This window comes from Rutidosis leptorrhynchoides, chromosome 4 (genome assembly GCF_046630445.1).
Source record: "Rutidosis leptorrhynchoides isolate AG116_Rl617_1_P2 chromosome 4, CSIRO_AGI_Rlap_v1, whole genome shotgun sequence".
NCBI lineage: Eukaryota > Viridiplantae > Streptophyta > Magnoliopsida > Asterales > Asteraceae > Rutidosis > Rutidosis leptorrhynchoides.
In genome coordinates, this window is record NC_092336.1 from 405,302,200 (window position 1) to 405,309,141 (window position 6,942).

Genomic DNA, 6,942 nt, shown 5'->3' on the forward strand with positions numbered 1-6,942 from the left:
GCGTATTATACGTACATAGTTTTATACTTTTACTATACTTAAACTTTACCTTTACTTTATTTTTACTTTACTTTAACTTTAATAATTCACTTTAATAATTCATACTTTAATAATTCACTTTAATAATTCATACTTTAATAATTCACTTTAATAATTCATACTTTAATAATTCACTTTAATAATTCATACTTTAATAATCCACTTTAATAATTCAAAAATCTATTATAAATAGAATTCAATAGGTTTCATTATTTCATAGAAACTTGAAAATATTTTTCTCTAAACTCTCTCAATCGATTTACATATATATATTTACTCCGTATTATTTCAAGATATTATTAGTATACATAAAATATTACGACGGAGTGCTGTCCGAATGATTTCGAAATTGTTTTTCGAGTAGGATAGGATTAAGGAAATTATGGGTTATAGCTATGGAGGTGATTGAGTATGGTTCATGGGTATGCTCGTAAGGTCAATATAGTGTTTATCATTTCCGTTGCGTCTACGTACCTTTCCTGCAATATTGAATCTCAATATTGATACGTGAGTACTCATAATTTAACTTTTACATACTAATAGTGTATCCCTGACTAGTGCTCGAGTATTTAGGATTATGCATGCTTGTACTTTTGATATTGCCCTTAGACATGTTAGGTTGAATATTGAATTAGTTACACTTGCGGTTGAGATAAGGTATAAGATATGCATGTCCTTGGAAAGCTAGCGAAAAATTAAGGACTTTTCCTTTAGATATCGAATGGTTTCGATGAACGGATTAGAAGTTATAATCAATTGAATTTTCAATATTTTTATTAAAAATGATTATTATTATCGTCGTTTTTATCGTCGTTCTAGTTTTATCTTATTATTATCATTATTATTATCTTTATCAATAAAAGAGATTTATCATTAAAAATTATTTTTTTTTTATTATTACTATCGTTATTATCGTTAAAGTTATAATTAGTATTATTATTATTATTATCCAATTATTATTATTATTATTATTATTAGTATTATTATTATTATTATCATTATTAATATATACATCATTATTTAAAAATGGATATTGTCATTGTTATTATTATTATTACTATATTATCATTAAGATAATTATTAGTATTATCGTTAAAAATATTATAGTAACTATCATTATTAATATTAGTGTAATTAAAACAAATATTTGTAACACCTAATTATTTTGATTACTATTATTATCATTATTATGAACACGATATAAAAGACGATCAAAAGCTATTAAACGAAACGATTAGGAAATAATGAGTAAGAGTATCATGATGAAATTAAAATATTATAAGATATTGATTTAGATAAAATTATCGTTCTTATTATTTTTATCATTACTATTATTATTAAAAATATCGTTAGTATTAAAACTATCATTTTAACAAAAATTATCATTTTAATAGAAATGTCATTGTTACTATAAAATATCATTATTATTATTATTATTTTAAATAGAATTATTATTTTAAAGATAATATTAAAAATTATCGTAAATATTAAAGTTATCATAATTAGAATTATCGTTTTATCATAATGTCATCTTAGTAATTATAAATATTGATATTTTTATAATAATAATTATTATTACAAAATAATACAACTTTTACTTACTATCATTATAGATATTATTTAATCAAATAAATATGTAATACAAACATATTTTACTACGTGTAATAACTTACTTTAATAATACCTATCATATTATCTTTATGATATTAAATGAACCCTATAAATTTTATTACTTAATATATATAAAAGTATATTATATTATATAAATTTAATATAAAATTTTATTTATTAATAAATAAATTATATTATTTACTCTAATAAATCTTTTTAAAATATTTAAAAATATAAAACGATGATATTTAAACTATATATTAATCATGTATAGATTTTTGGAAATTATTTTGAGTCAAATTTACTTTTGTTGACTTTTGCATATTAGTCTCGAGCATTAGGATTGTGGTACACTATGACTTGGCCTAATTTGTTAGACAAATATTGACCAACACATAATTATATATAATTAATTTAGGTTTGTAAATCTGAGGCCAACCTTGCACTTGTTCAATGACGTTATATGTATTTTTACTACGAAATACAGTATGGTGAGTTTCATTTTCCTTTTTACCCTTTATATTTTTGGGCTGAGAATACATGCGCAATTTTTATAAATGTTTTACGAAATAGACACAAGTAATCGAAACTACATTATATGGTTGAATGATCGAAATCGAATATGCCCCTTTTTATTAAAGTCTGGTAATCTAAGAATTAGGGAACAGACACCCTAATTGACGCGAATCCTAAAGATAGATCTATTGGGCCTAACAAACCCCATCCAAAGTACCGGATGCTTTAGTACTTCGAAATTTATATCATGTCCGAAGGAGGATCCCGGAATGATAGGGGATATTCTTATATGTATCTAGTTAATGTCGGTTACCAGGTGTTCACCATATGAATGATTATTTTTGTCTCTATGCATGGGACGTATATTTATGAGAACTGGAAATGAAATTCTTGTGGTCTATTAAAATGATGGAAATAAATGATTATGATAAACTAATGAACTCACCAACCTTTTGGTTGACACTTTAAAGCATGTTTATTCTCAGGTGTTAAAGAAATCTTCCGCTGTGCATTTGCTCATTTTAAAGATATTACTTGGAGTCTTTCATAGCATATTTCGAAGAACGTTGCATTCGAGTTATTGAGTTCATCAAAGATTATTATTAAATCAATTTATAGTTGGATAGTGGATATTATGAAATGGTATGCATGCCTGTCAATTTTCGATGTAAAGAAAGATTGTCTTTTAAAAACGAATGCAATGTTTGTAAAATGTATCATATAGAGGTCAAATACCTCGCAATGTAATCAACTATTGTGAATCGTTTATAATGTATATGAACGGGTCCTTTCAGTTGGTATCAGAGCGGTGGTCTTAGCGAACCAGGTCTGCATTAGTGTGTCAAACTGATAAGTCGATAGGATGCATTAGTGAGTCTGGACTTCGACCGTGTCTGCATGTCAAAAGTTTTGCTTATCATTTTGTGTCAAAAATTAACTACTTATCATCCTCAGGAAATTACCTGCTTATCATTTTTAGTCTAAGACACGTCTTGCTGCATTGATTGCATGAATAGTGTATAGACAAAAATTCATATCTTAGCATATCTGCTAAATCGTATCTTATCGTATCTGTTACTTTAAACTTTGCCTGACATATCCCGCAAAGTCCTCTGTAATCTACGAAATCTTTTGATATATATATATATATATATATATATATATATATATATATATATATATATATATATATATATATATATATATATATATATATATATTCTATGTAATTAGAATACCATCCGTTAGCCAAAATCATTTCATATCAAAAAAAAAAAAAAAAAAAAAAAAAAAATCCTTTATCCGATCGTACGAAATGGAATTCGTCATCAGTTCAAGTCACTCAGATTTCGAAATGGAATCCCATTCAAGCTCCGAAAGCAGTGTGACCGGAATAGATCAACCAATCAGTCATCACCTATTCTGGATGAATTGGGGATGGGTTCGTAGCCTCCTCAATCATTGGAGACAAGAAGAAGGTGATCCCTTCCATCCACCACATTGCCCTCTTGACGAAGAACCTGAAGCACTTACCGGCGAACCTGTCCGAAACACCATGTTCTCGCTCATTTCCAGAGTATCTCGTCACGATTATATATTACATCAAATTTTAGATTTTATTTATCCGCTCGTCCGAACTGACAATCACCCCGGTGTAATAGAAGAAGTCAACGAGCTTCGCGCTCGGGTAGTGGCTTTGGAGAATATGGTGCAGAGATTACAAACACCAGCAACAGCATCAGCAGCATAACCAGTACCACCATCATCAGCGCCAACAGTACCATTACCACCTCCAACCACAACCGCGTCGTAAACCTCAACTTCACAATCTGTCCCACGAGCATCAACGTCATACGCACCATAGATACCAAGGAGTACCAACAACAATAACTGATGAAGTATTAATTCATAACTTCATTGGAGAAACATTCTGCGGTGATTATGTAATCTCTAAAGTCTTAGAGATTATCTAATCTAGCCCTAACCATAAACCAGTTAAGCGAATCAAAAATGATAGAAGGAAGAGTAGAAACCCTGACAAAAATGGTGTGTGATTAACAAGCTAAACTTGCTTTACCAACAGCATCAGCAGTACCGTCAGAGTTACCAGCATCGTCAGTACAGTCAACATCCGAATCAACAACACCGATAACATCACAAACTCCGTCAGTTCAAGAATCACTGTGGACATCATTACGAATCAATAACGTGTATATTGTATCAACGAGTTATGAAGAATTAACTCATTCCCTCTGAAGAAATTATATGTATATTATATATATATATATATATATATATATATATATATATATATATATATATATATATATATATATATATATATATATATATATATATATATATATATATTGAAATAAATCTTTCCGTGCTAAGCTATTGTGTGTGAATCTTAACTACTCGGTTAATTCATATTACAAATATGCAATAATGTACGTCCTTCGGCCGTAACTTAACCAGCGTTAACTACAATCTCTGTCGCAATTCAACAAATTCCAATTCATAATAAATCAAGTATATATTTGATTGTACACTTTCATCATCGATGTACCCGAAACTTTTCAGATAACATCATTCATACTTTGCGAAATTCACAAGAATTCCACGAACCGAACATCATACATCAACAAATAACGAAGTATTGATTCATAATTTCAATGTCATTAAAGAAATACTGCGTAAAAGTTATGTACTTTTTAAAGCCTTTAGGGATTATTAAATTCTAGTTTCAACCGTAAATCAAATGAGTTTAATTTAACATTAACTCATTAAATCTATGTTACATCTGAAGAAAATATACATATATATATTTTCATAAAGACTGTAATAAAATTCTTTTGTACAAAATATTAATTGTGAAATTTTTTTTAACGGGTAGGTAATACTCGAGAGATATATAAATTCACAAATAATATATTACATTCTTCGAATCTGATTCAGCAAATTATCCATTATACTCCCTACTTTCACAACAATATACATTCTTTTATAGAAATCAAAACAACCATACTCATTCAAAATTTAATTACATATTCTGATTTTGAAATCTCAAAATTCAACTCGAGATATGACCAAAATCATCACTCTTAGATCCTTACATCTTTCACAAGCTATATTTTGACTTCAAAACTGTGTTAGAACATCAAATGTATGTTAACGATTACAATCTGTGTTCAAACCCTTCGAAAATTTCTGAAGACACTTCGAATGATGAGCAATCGAGATGATGATCCAACCACATGTTACCCACAGTTATGTACCCGAAAAACTCTTGAAACTAAAGTAAAAGTTTAAACAACATATCCGCGTCAGATTCTTTGGCATTTAGTAGCAAAAATAAGTTTGCGACTCCTATTCAAAGTAGCTAGTTTTGTCACAGCTCCAGCAAGTCAACTTCAACTTTTCAGTCAGACTAACCTTATTATAACCTTGAGATATACACCATCGTTACCAGGGAACCTTTTACATTCCACCACATTATTAGCAGATGTACCAACAACTTCATTACCCTTTGACTTTAGCCTCTCCAAAAAGTCATTATAATTATTTATTGAAACCCCATCATTTACTCATTTGCATCTTGTAATGAGAATTGCCATACGAATCACTGGGAATTAGCAATCAGTATTTTGAAATCTCGCAGCATGTCTACGCCAACAGTTATATGTGTATATATAACGTCTATCTTCTGGACTTAATTTGAATGTGAAGTTTCTGAAAAACACTCCGAACTAAGAATTGGTTCTCCGAAAATGGAAAAATGCTGATGAAGTAGCAAAAACTAAAAACGACTTTAAACGGTAAAATCTGAATGATAATGATGAAGTGTGCTGGCAAAGCGCAGAAAAAGAGAAGTTTTGGAACTGGAAAACGGATTGAGCAAAGTAGGAAGGAGGCTTTGGACAAATTACAAAGACTGAACCTGACTTCAAAGGATCCAAATGATTCAGTACCTGCTGAAGTCATTAACGAATACCTTGCTCCTGACTCTAAACCCCTGCGGACAATATTCTTCATCATCCTCTGATATTAGAAATTCTAAAATATCATCATATCTTTCATTATAAATATCCTCCATATTTCTGAAGATATTTTCTTAATTTTTCTTATTTGAAATCATTTACCTCTTCGCACTATCTGTATTACATCATAAAAGAAACTATTTTAGTTTCTAAATTCTGAAACATTCAAGTTTAAAATAGGAATATTTTGAAGTAGTGTTGGGAACTGAAGCATGAATTAGTATAATATAATGACACTTGATCAACGTGATTATATTACAGTAAGTCATGCTGAGTTTCTAAATGGAACGTGATGATTCACAGATCATAATATCATCATGTGCCATGTTATATGACTCTTGTATTCTATTTAACCTCTAAAATATCAAGAAAATATTTCTTGATGATTCGGCCTTTTCCAAGGTATTTTAGTAATTTGACAAGTCAAGATCGTGCTATCACAATTTCCTTTCTAGAACATTAACAATGTTCATTCTGAAATTCATATCTGTGAATTCTGGACCATTACAAGCGGTGCTTAATCGCAAGAAGAAGAAGAAACAAAAGGACAAAACTCCAAAATAAAAATTGGGGTATAAATTGCAGCAAATAAAAGAGAGCATTAACTGTTAATGATAATAATTATAGAAGACAGAAGTAGAGACTTTGAAATATAAGGGAACATATAAAGCCCAACGATAAACCAGAAATTATAAACCATATATATCGATGCATATAGCAATATAAAGACACGGGA